General features: G+C 34.6%; 1 long non-coding RNA gene across 1 annotated transcript in view; it reads left to right on the plus strand.

The window, feature by feature from the left end:
* The window catches only part of LOC105864830 (uncharacterized), a 526,685-nt gene that overhangs the window by 173,932 nt on the left and 340,021 nt on the right, over window positions 1-12,732 (plus strand). Inside the window, exon 2 of the long non-coding RNA XR_012913635.1 lies at window positions 7,100-7,138. This is a non-coding gene — a long non-coding RNA (uncharacterized LOC105864830). The remainder of the gene's footprint in view (window positions 1-7,099; window positions 7,139-12,732) is intronic.

Consider the following 12,732-nt stretch of genomic DNA (forward strand, 5'->3'; position numbering starts at 1 on the left):
AACTTCAGTTCCACTGGACAGAGTTTTCCAGGTCTAGCCATTTGCTGTGGCTGGGTGTCTTCCTTTCATCGTGCTCCACCAACAGTGTCTCTAGACTGAAGTAGGAGGGCTGGGGCATGGGAAGAGAGGAAAGTTTTAGGACTGTGGGTCAAAGAAGCCTGCAAATGGAATTACTCATTGAAATTGAGCCCCCTCCACTGATTCCACCCTTCTTTCTCAGCATTTCTCACTGGGGAAGGGGAGTCTCAGGCCCCACCAGGTAAAAGAGTGATTTTTCTACACATTTATTATTAGCAGAGCTCCTGATAGATTCCCCTTGCTGGTGACAATTTCACCTCATGTTATTGTAGGAATTATATTCCACTCAGAGTGGGGAGGAGCCTACCTGGCCCCCATTCTGTGGCTAGTCTGAGAGTCAGGAAATGGCAGGTCTTGGGCAAGCCTTCTGTTGGGTGGGGGGACTTAAGAAGCCCTGTTGCTGGGCTATCCTCACAGTCCTGGAATCCCAAACCTGTTCATCTTCTCACCAACTTTTCACAGTTTTCCTTTTATTGTTTCCCATATTATTTCCAGCAATTATGTCATGCACAGCAAGGAGGAGCAAGAAGAAATAAGTCTTTGCCATATTTTTTGAATTAGAAATCCCTAAAATATTGTTACTCTTAAAATGAAGATGTATGTTATTTTCCCCCATGTACCAGTGGGAGACACTAAGATACAGCATCGTGTGCTATTTGTTCAAGGTCATAAACAAATAGTGAGCAAGTGGCAGCAGAGATATCAACTTATTCTATCAGTACTAAAAGACAAATTCTTTCTACTCTCTCTTTCTTTGCATGTGGAACCAGTGTAATCAATACAAAAACAACATCACACAAAAGGGCTAGTTCTGAGAAACTATGCTTTATTTAATATTGTTTATTTGAGGAGGGGGGACAAAAAAACCCCATGTATGTGTTTGTTAAATTGTGTCATAGCAAATGTAGAAGCAAAGAAGAGAAATGTAAAAACAAATCCTTTCTGGGAAATGCCAGACAAAGGCAGTGAGGACAGCTGTAGAGTGTACAGGATGTTCTCATTAAAGAAAAAAGGATTTTGAAGGGCAGGTGTTGTCTTGGCAAAATGACTGCCTTGATTCTGTTGCTGGCTCCTTGGCCCCTGTGTCCAAACCTGATTTCTGGAGGATTAGCACTAAAAACAGGGGACGCACATTTGGCTTGGAAGCTTGCCAGAGAGCAACAACAGCTGAGTTGATTTTCAGACTGTCTTCCTAGTTTGGGAAGAGTAAAAATGGCTAACTCCTTTTCTCTTTCTGTCTTGGCTAGATATTTCACATACAGGCAGGAGGGCAGTCTGGAACTGACAACACCAGCAGTAATTACTGAGGAGACACTCTGTAAGGATAGGCTTTGTTTTGTTTTGTTGTCTTCAAATACCAAAGGCAAATAATGAAGTGTTTACCAGAAGGGAAATATCATCCCTCACTCCTTTTCATGTTGATGAATCCCTGCATAAGTAAAAGAGATAATCTAAGCTATTGAGTAAATAAATATGAAGGAGTTCCAAATACAGCTCCCAGGGAAATGGAGGTGGGTGGGCCGGTGAATGTGAGACAAGAGAGGCAGGGAGAGATTTGAGGTGGGCCAGTGGGGATGGGGGAAGGAATTTCAACTCTTTCTCTTGTCCTGGTGCGTGAGTGGTGAAACACAGAAGCGATTTTGTTTTTCTTTAGACTTTTTTCCCCCTACTGAAAAGGATTTTTTTATGAAATGACATGGAGTTATTGACTTGCTGTTTTTTATCTTGGTAGCTTCCAAGGATGGAATGAGTGTCTGCCAATGTGACAGAAAGTGATTACCAATTCTTTTCATTCCTAAAACCAGGATTTGCCACAAACTCTGTTCACACAAACCAAGTGCATCTAACAGACGGTGCTTTTGCTCCAAGGCAATTATCTGTCTGGTACAACAAACACATGAATTTTGTAGCAAGAGGGGAGAAGAATATCTACTATTATTGTATACTTACTGTGTATGTGACACTGAATAAAGTACCTGTGTATACAATATTCCTCACAATTGACACTATCCCACAGAAAGATTATGCAATTATCTGATGAGCACATATGAAGCTAATAAGTGGTAGCGCTGAGATTAGAATCTAGGAGTTTTTCATTCAATATTTTGGTCATAAAAATCTTATTTTTATTTATTCATAAAAATATTAAGAAAAAAGTGTTTCCTTTTTTTATTTTAAGATTTCAGAGCACAGCCTTTAATATGATGTCAGTCTGAATTACATGTGTTAGAAGGAAGGAAAAATAAGAAATATTATGAAAAACTTAAATTGGTTTTGGGATATTTTTCCCCAGAAGCACCTGTTATTCCAGGTGTCAAATTATGGAGTTCCAGGGAACAAAAGTATGGAAATATTGATCTAGGTGCTTAGTATTACAGAAGTCTCAAAACCTATTCCTGCTCACCAAGTTATTTCCTTTCTGCAAATTTCCCCATGTTTTTTAGAGTTCTTTATAGTTTTAGAAACACAGTTATATCGATATGCTTGTATTCATTTCACAAAACCCATTAGGGACTAGAATGCTTACTCCCGTATGAGAGAGGAGGTAATAGTCGCAAGAAAGGTGAAGTCCAAGGTCACAGCATTCTTTTTCAGGCAGTCTTTCCCAACTCATCACAAGAGAAGTTATTTTGCTATCTTATTCATAATATTATGTATCTTTTCACTGGAAAGCTCTGGTAGAGTGGAGACAACAGGAAAAACAGAATCCTGGAGACCTGAATTAGAATCCTGGCTTGGCCATTCCCTCTCTCTGACTCTTAGGGTTAACATGTGTAATATGTAGAAGTAATAAATACTCTTTGAGTAGTTTTGAGAATGTAATGAAACAAAACATGAAAAGTCTGAAGAGAAAGTCCTAAAGAGGCATGAGTACCTCTCTCCATTCTACCTTTTGCTTTCTCAGAGTTTATAGAAGTCTTCCAGTTGGTCCAGAGCTTTAAACACATCTCAGATATTTAAGGTCACAAAGAGCAATTATCTACTGTAACTCACTGACTATCACATTTGGCTGAACATCAACCTGAGAAGAAGGTGATGGTAGTTAGATTTTTGACAATTATTATTATTTTTTAAGGACACAGAAGCAGGAGACTTGAAGAAGGAAATAAATGGATATAAGTTTCATATTTTGAAATAAAAGATGTAGTCAAGCTTAACCTTAGTATTACATTCTTTAAATGTAACATTCAGAAACTGCAGTGGTATATATTTTTTCTTTTTTCTCTTCTACCTACTCTTTCCCCAGAAGAATCTCTCTCTCTCTCATTCCTTTTCTTTCTTTTTCTCAATTCTTACAAAGGGTTCAGTCCAACAACTTTTACTCTACATGTCTAAACTGTAGGCTACATAATATCAAATACTTAATAAGATCTTCCATAGTATCTGATAAAGTTTATTTATAATGATAACAGTAAACAAATAGCACCTACCAATTACTAAACACCAATTAGGTATCATTGTGCAGGTGTTTAAATAAAAATATCTGAAATTCCTAAGGAATGCTGAAATGGTAAATTTCATTTTTCCTCTTGATACAAAAAATAAGCAAGACTGAAAAAGTATATGAACTGGCTTGAAAAATTACCATTGATGAGGGTCCGTCTAATACTGTGCTTGTGCCATTCATACCACTCCAATTGTACACACTTATATATTGCACAAACCCAGCTACAGTGATTGCTGCAAAAAGGCAATGACTGAGGTCAGGGTCATTTACTGCCTTTTCTGTAAAATTTGGATTTAGTCAAAAGGTCATACTTAAGGATCTAGAAGGCCACATGTGGCTTTAAGGCAGGTTCCCCACTCCTGATCTGAATGAAAAATTACATATACTTCAAAAGATGCTTTACAAACATTAGACCAAGTGGAATCAGTCAGAAATTTTCGAAACCATTGTTATGTCAGTGTTAAAAGAGATTGTACTGATCATGAAGTTCAACCTCTTGCATTTCGCAACAGTGTCTGTAGCCTACAAAAAGGGGAGAACTTGGTTGTGGAGTCACTGCGAGCCAGTGGTCAAGCCAGGGCTCAAGGCTTCCCTCCTAGTGTGTCTGATTCTCTTCTGAAGTGTGAATGGACTCAATGCAGGGAGTGGTCTTATTGGCTGGGCTGGGCTGGGCATCAGGTCAAGCGGTGTGTGAGACAGCGTGGACAGGGCAAGGGAAGGGCCCATGGAGAGGAGACCTGCCAGAAAATATAGACAGGGCTCTGTTCTTTGACTTTAGAGCTTGTTTCCAAACACACCTTCTTGATTTGCTGTTTCTACCTTCTGTTGTTCCATTTTGCATTTACTCTGAAATCAAGCAAATGATGACAGAACTCTTTTGCTTTGTTTTCCTTCTCTTCCAGGTTTCCCTTCACATTTTCTTTCTCCTTTTTTCTCTCTTTCACTCTTCGTATATGTTTAAGAATAATGACAACAGCAATTTTAAAAAACCTGAAAAGGTAGGATTTGAAGAGAGAAGGTAGGGGTGTAAAGGTTTCAGCCTCTTTTAGCCTTGTTTTAGTTTTTAAAAGAGACTTTGCATTTACAAAGAGAAAGGATGATGATACCACTTACTCCTAAATTCTTGGTCCTCAGGCAATTCATTTAATTTCCATAGGCCTCAGTTTACACATCTGCCAAATAGGATGCATGGTTAGCACTTCCTGGTGTGTAACTGGTGTTTGCTATGCTTCCATCAGGCTTAATTTCACGTGGCAAGAATAGGTAATGGAGGATGGGCATCTGCAGACCAGGAATGCACCTAGATGTGATTTAGAGGATGAGAGAGCTCACCTTGAACCCAATATATTAACGCTATTATTCTTTTATAATGTCTGGAATTTAGTTAATACCTTATCACTTTTGTACAAGATCATTAAAGTTGCAACGGAAGCACAAATATATTTTTTTTTGTGATGGGGAACATTTTGATGTACATCAGGCATTGACTTATTTATAGTCTGAAGGAGTAGGAGAGGACCTTTATGTACATTAATATACTCCATTAAAAAGTAAAACAACATGCATCCAGAGAGATCTGCCAATTTGCTCAAGGCCAAAAATTACTCAGTGTTGAAACCAAAAACCAATTGTATGACTGTTCACTCTGTACACCATACTAGAATACCTGACACTGTGACCTCAGAAGGCAGAATATTAACAACAATAATAATGATAATTAATAGCTAATACATATTAAGTACTAACAATATTCCAGGTATTATCTTAGGTGATTTATGTATAAAAGCTTATTTAATATTTTAACTTTATGAATCAATACTATTTGGTCTCTATATTACTAGAGATCAAATAATCTAGAGCTTTCTCATTAGATGTATCTAATTGCTTCTAGGACATAAATTGACCATATGTTAACAATTTCTAGTTAGGGTAATATCTAAAAAACTAATACTATCTTTACACAGTAAAAATAAAATTAGTAATTATGGTTTTACCCTTTTAAAACATGTGACCTTTTTTGGTCAACTAACTCTATTATAAACACATCTTCTATTAGCAGATTTCTAATTTATTTATTTATAATTACATGATGATATGCTACATTTGCTGTTAAGCTCCATCCACTGGTATGGGCCAAATGGATCATCTTAAATATAAACAGACAAAAGAGAGGAATTGGAGCACTTGCTATTTTTATTATTGAGCTCTGAAAACAATTTCAGCATGCTGTACAGAGTTCCTTTGGAAAATTAATTTTAAATGGGAAAGGCATTCTGCCTTTGGTTACATGGTTGATTATTTTTAAATGTATATGGCATTGCTGCCATTCACAATAATTACCTGTCAAAGATTTCTGCCTTACTCTGTATTCCATTTTGTCATCAAGATGTACCTATTACTATTTTTAACCCGAAATGCCTACATGTGTATTTGTTTACTAGACATACAATCAGGAAATATTGTATTGACTAAAGAGCATTCTAAATGGGCAAATTTATCTGTGTTAATATCAAATCATGTCACATTTTATTTACGGGGCTAATAGGACATGGATGGATGCCCGTTTCAGTTAAAAGTACATTATATTTCAACTTTGTTATTGGTGGTGAAGATGTTAATGGGTAGCGTAACAAGGGGAATTTTACACGACTTGGGAAATCTATGTGACATGAGGAAAAGTTAATTTCAGCCTTGCCTCATTAATCAGCTCTGCCGCCAGCTAAAAATTGTCACCTAAGTATATTGTGCTTTCTGCTGCGCAGTACTGATGAAGATGCTGACATACAAAACAGAAGTAATTGGGCCGGGTGCTAGGAGGAGGGGAAATTAGAATGTACAGAAATGAATGTGTTTATATCTGACCTTTTCGAAGAATTGCCCGAGGCATTTGGGGTGGTACCTGTCATTGCTAATGGACACTGTGGATTCAAGACTGTTTAAGCAGTCTTGCCGGTGAACTGCTGGTAACTGAAATGAACTGCGATGGTTCCTACATGCAGGCCTTCACATTGACGTCTGCGCAACAGAGGGAATGCCAGACAAGACCTGGGGTCTGTGCAAAGCAAATGCTGGGATTTGGAAATAGAGTTTGGGATAGGTAGCTGCATCATTACTTCAAAGCCTTTGTAGGTAGAAACATTACAAAAGGCCTAGCTGTGACTCAGGAGGGCTGAAGGTGCTATGGCCATATCGATGGAACAGTTTACATAGAACACCTTCTTGTGCATGATTCCAATTGTTCCTACCTTAAAAGGGAGAGGTAAATATTATTATCATTTGCAGTTTATAAATTAGGTAAAGATTTCAGAGAAAGTAACTTACACTCTTCACACCACCTAGCTGGTATGTGCATAAGAACAAATTTGAATTTTTGAATTTCAGAAATCCTACTCTTTTCTATGGACAGTTTTCAAATGATTCTATTGAGGTATAATTTTCATGTAAAAAATTTCACACATCCTAAGTATACAGTCCAATGAATTTTGGCAAATAGATGCATAATATAACCACCACCATATTCAACATGTAGAATATTCCCAACAACTTAAAATGTTTTCTCATGTCTCTTTGCAGGCAGTTCCAGTTCCCCCTGGGAACAAACCTTGGCCTCAGGTAATCAAGATAATATTTTAATTCCTAAACATATGACTTTAATTAAGACAGTGATATGGATAGAATTATACAGAAGTGATCTTTTGAAAGTAGCTTCTTTTGCTCAGTATAGTGTGTATGGAGATTCATGCTGCTGCATATATCAATGCTTGGTTTCTCTTATTGGTGGGGATCTATTGAATGTATATATCTCAATTTATTTGATCATAAACACTCTGATGGATGTTTGGGTTGTTTCTACTTTTTTACTATTACGAATGTTATAAACATTCATATACAAGTATTAGTGCAAAAACATGTTTTCATTTTGGGGAGGGGGTAAATACTTAGACATGCTAGAATACATATGGTAGGTGGATGGAACTTAGGTCCTTGATATTTTTTTCTAATTATTCTTTTATCAAATATCTTTAAAATCTTAAAGATATAAATTTCCTTCTATATACTGCATAAGCTGTGCCTCTCATATTTTGATGACATGTATATTTATTTTCATTTGATTTGACCGTTTTCCTAATGTTCCATTTGAAATTTTCATTTATCTATTTTTTTAATTTTTAAGTATTTGGGATTTTTTTTAATATCATGTTTTTTATAGGTTTCAATTTATTTATTTTGGGGTCAGGTAATGCAGTCTGTATTATTTAAGTCATTTTGTATTTAATGATAGTTTTTTGGCCCCGTATATGACCCAGCATGATTAAGGTTCCAGGTGTATTTGCAAATAGCACATATTTTACTAGTTGGACATAATTATCCTATAAAGGTTAATTAGGTCAAGTTTGTTGATAGTATTTTTCAAGTGTGTATATCTTTACTGATTTTTTTCATCCACTTAGTCTGTTAATTATTGAGTGGAATGTTAAAATATCAAAAGATAATTATGTATTTTTTTATTTCTGCTTTCAATTCTGTTAGTTTTTGTTTTCTATGTTTTGAAGCTCTTTTATGATATTCATACACTTTGAGGATTTTTGTGATTTCTTGATGGAATTGACTTTTTATCATTAGGAATTATTCCTCTTTATACATAATGCCTAATACCTTATATGTTGTGAGTATCTAATTCCTTTATCTGAAGTCTACTTTTTTTTCCTTTTATTTTATTATATTATAGGGGTATAAATATTATTAGGGTTACATATATTGCCCCTGCCATTCCCCCCCCAATCCCCACCCCCCTTACCAAAACATCAAGCGTGTCCTATCCCCAGGTGGTGTGCATCTCACACCTTCCCCTCCTCCCCCCTCCCATCTGTCCACCACCAGATAAAAGTTTCTGTTTTTGTTTTTTTTCTTTTCTTTTTTTGACCTTTGGGTTACATTGTATATCTTTGCCTTTCCCTAGGAAGGGTTAGAGGTATTCCCCCCGCCCCACACACACAATGCTTGCCACAACCCTAAGATGTGTATCGCCCCCTCCCCCAAACCCTGGTGAGGTCTACTTTTTCTGACAGCTACCTGAGGTTTTTCTAAGATTACTGGTTGATGGTTTATTTTTTCCTGTACTTTTTCATTTAACTTAGCTACTTTTAACGTATCTGTGTCTTTATATTTAGTTCATGTCTTACAGACAACATATATTTGGATTTTACTTTATTATCTAATTATGACATTGCAAAAGCTCTTTCTTGTAATGTGTAGTTCAGCATTATAACCTCCAGCAATTTGTGGTTATTTAAATGTAAATTAACTGAGATTAAATAAAATTTAAAATTCAGAAGATAATACAGGAAAAATCTAGGTCATCTTGGGGACTTCAATCTGCCATTCTTCTCTTTGTTTCTGTTTTCTCTTCTGTTCCTAATTTTTTTTTTTCTCTTTCATATTATCGTTTAATGGGGTATATCTGTACTTCATTTAGTTTTTATTGTTAATTAGCTATTATTTTTGTCTTATTTTAAGTGCCTTCTCTACAATTTACAACATACATTTTTAACTTCTCACAGTCTGTTTTCAGACAACAGTATACCATTTAACATATAATGTGCAACTTACAAAAATATAACATAGACTAAAAATATAATCAATATAAGGTGCAACTTACAATGTACTTCTATTCCACCCCATCTGTGCTATTTGTGTCATACATTTTACTTTTTAGTAGGTTGTAAACCTCATAATATTAATATATTTTTATTAGTTTTTATTAAAAGAGAGATTTATATTTTTTTCTAGAAATGCTACTTTATTGCTTGATTACATTTTAAGAAAGAAACATAGCTCACAATTACGAAGTAGGTCTGTGTCCAAGGTGACAAGGATTGACTGTATAGATTTTCTCAGTTTTATTCTGATAGAAACAATGTCTTATGCATCTTTGTATCTCAGCATAATGTTTTGGAATCATATAGTGATGATAGTTGCATTATTTTGTGAATATATAAAAACCACTGTGTTGTACACTTTAAAGGGGACAAATGTCATATAAATTAAAGCTGAAAAGTTACTTTCAAAAACATTTCTGCAACATTGTATGCTAAAATTATGTTTTAAAGAAAATGCTCAATGAGAACAATATTCATATTTATCCACATCTATCTCTGGTGCCCTTCATTATTATTTTCAGCTTCTATATACTTTCTAGATTATTTTTCCATATTCTATAATATTCTGGTGACATCCCTTTGCCTTTTTCAAAAGTCTGTTGATAAAAAATTCTATCAGGTTTTTCTTGGTCTCAGAAATTATTTGTCTTGTCTTCTATTTTAAAAGAAATTTTAATGAGATGTAAAATCCTAGCATCACTTTCCTTTTATTCCAGTATTTTAAATACATCCATTCCTTATCATGTTGTTTTTGAGAGGATTGTAATTTTTCTTTGTTGTTCTATACTGTTTTTTTCTCTCTGGATTCCTATAAGATTTTATCTTAACCTTTGATTTTCATAAATCTGAATATAATATGCCTTTCTGCAGTCTTTTGTGATTTTATTCTTCATAGGTTTTCCTGAGCTTCTCAGATCTGTGATATTTTAGTTTTAATTATAATTGGAAAACTTTTCATCCCTATCTCTTCATTTCCTTTCTGGCCTCGTACTTCAAACGTATACATATGTTAAACCACTTACTATGGTCGCCATGGTCATCAATAATCTATTTATTTTTTCCATTTATTTCTTTCCTTGACTTAGTTTAGTTTTCTTCTACTACTATTTGTTCACATTAAGTGACAGTTTCTTCTGTAGCATCTAACCTGCTGTTTAATCCATTTAAAGAATTTCTCATCTGACTTTTTATATTTTTTCATTTCTAAAAGTTTCTATTTACTTTATACCTTCCATTTGTTCCCTCTTTATATTTATGTTTTACATTTAATGATAGGGTACATTCATGATAACTTTTTAAATCCTTATCTTCTAGTTATAATATGCCTGTCATTTCTGTGCCTGTTTCCATCAGCTGATTTTTTTTTCCTCCTGGTTATTGGTCACATGGTCCTGCTCCTTCAGATGTCTTATAATGTTTTGGTAAACTCTCATATTTACCTAATCATTCACCATTTCCAGTGCTCTTTATCCCTATATTTAGTTTTAGGACGCCATCTGGCTTATCTTTCCATATTCTAAAGCACTTCCCATAATAATTTTTAAAAATGTAAGTCTTTTGGTAAAAATTACTCTCAGGTTCTGGTTTGAAAAAAATTAGTTTGCCTGGGTATTGTATTATGTTTATAAATGCTGGATTGTGTTGTTTTTCTGTAAAGAGTTTTTATTTAGTTCTGGAAGACAATGAACAGTTCTGGAAGACAATTTATATGCAAATCAGCTCAATCCTTTTGACATTAGCTTTTAAACTTTTTTTAAAATGGTGTATAAACTAGCCTTTACTCTAGGTCTAACTTTTCTCTAGACTTTAGGAATTACCCTTCCAAGGGGCTCTACTATGCATTCTGGAAGTTCAATGAGGTTTCTTTAATGTAACTATTGCATAACTAAATTGTTTTCTGGACCTGTGAGATATCTGGGAATTGTTCAGCATACAAGTCCCTAGTAATTATTTTCCTGGCTCCATAACTTAAATATATGTGTATATATATATATATATATATATATATATATATATATATATATTACCTCTCTTGAATACCCAGCTCAAATGAGAGTCTTCAGAAACCTTCCAGAAGGAATGGGGCAAGTTTGTACAATCTGAAGTTTGTGCCACTTGAGTCTCTCTTCAAATTGCAAAATAAAAATTAGGTAAGGGAGTGGATATAATGAGAAAAAAAGTCGTTACATACTTTAGGCTAATGTACTGACAAATATCATTGACATCACTGAATCCATGAAATAGTATGATATATGAATTAAATAACTGATAAGCCTCTATAATTTTACCTACTATTTTGTCTGTGTACTTTTTCATCACCTCATTATACAAAACATATTTTTGATGGCTTAGTAAGATAATTCATATACCATACCCATTTAAAGTATACAATTCAATAATTTTTTAAAGATTCACAAAGTTATGCAACCATCCTTATAATCAATTTTATAACATCTTCAGTACTCCACAAAGAAACCCAGTACCTATTAGCAGTGACTTCTCATATCTCCCCATTTCTCCTGCCTCCATAAGCAACCATTTTGGATTTGCCTATTCTAGAGATTCCATATAAATGGAATCATACAATATGTGTGTTTTGTCACTAGCTGCTTTCATTTAGCATAATGCTTTCAGGATTTTTCCATAATGTAGCATGTGTCAGTATTTCACTCCTCTTCTCCTAAGTAATATCCCATTGTATGATTATACCACAATTTATTTATCCATTCATCAACTAATAAATATTGGGGTTGCTTCCAGATTTGGGCTGTTATGCATAATGCTGTCATTAGTATCCACATACATGTTTATGTGTACACATATGTTTTTATTTTTCTTGATTATATACCTAGGAGTGGAATTGCTAGGCCATATGCTAACTCTCTGTTTAACTTTTTAAAGAGATTACAATACAGACTCCAGATTTGTTTCTTTTACTTAAGATTGTTTTGTCTATTTGGGCTCTTATCTGGTTTCAAACAGAACATAAAATTACTTTTTCTAGATCTGTAAAATATGACTTTGGTATTTTGATGGGGATTGCATTGACTCTGTAAGTCACTTTGGGTAGTGTGGACATTTTAACAATGTTGATTCTGCCAATTCAGGAGTAAGATATGTTTTTCCATTTGTTTGCATCATGTGTAATTTCTTTCCTCAAGTGTTTTATACTTCTCTCTGTAGAGACCTTTCACCTCTTTGGTTAAGTATATTCCTTTGTAGTTTATTTTCTTTGTAGCTATTGTGAATGGTCTTTGATTGAGTCTTGGATTTGACTCTCAGCTTGACTATTACCAGTGCATGGGAATGCTACTAATTTGTGTACATTGATTTTTAGCTATAGTAACCAAAACAGCATGATATTGTCCTAAAATAGAGACATAGATCAATACAACAGAACAGAAAACTGACATAAAACCATCTGCATATAGCCAATTGATATTTGACAAAGCAGACAACAATGTATACTTGGGAAAAGAATCCCTATTCAGTAAATGGTGCTGGGAAAATTGGATAGCCACCTATAGAAAAATGAAACAGGACCCA

Source organism: Microcebus murinus, chromosome 20, assembly GCF_040939455.1.
Source record: "Microcebus murinus isolate Inina chromosome 20, M.murinus_Inina_mat1.0, whole genome shotgun sequence".
Lineage (NCBI taxonomy): Eukaryota > Metazoa > Chordata > Mammalia > Primates > Cheirogaleidae > Microcebus > Microcebus murinus.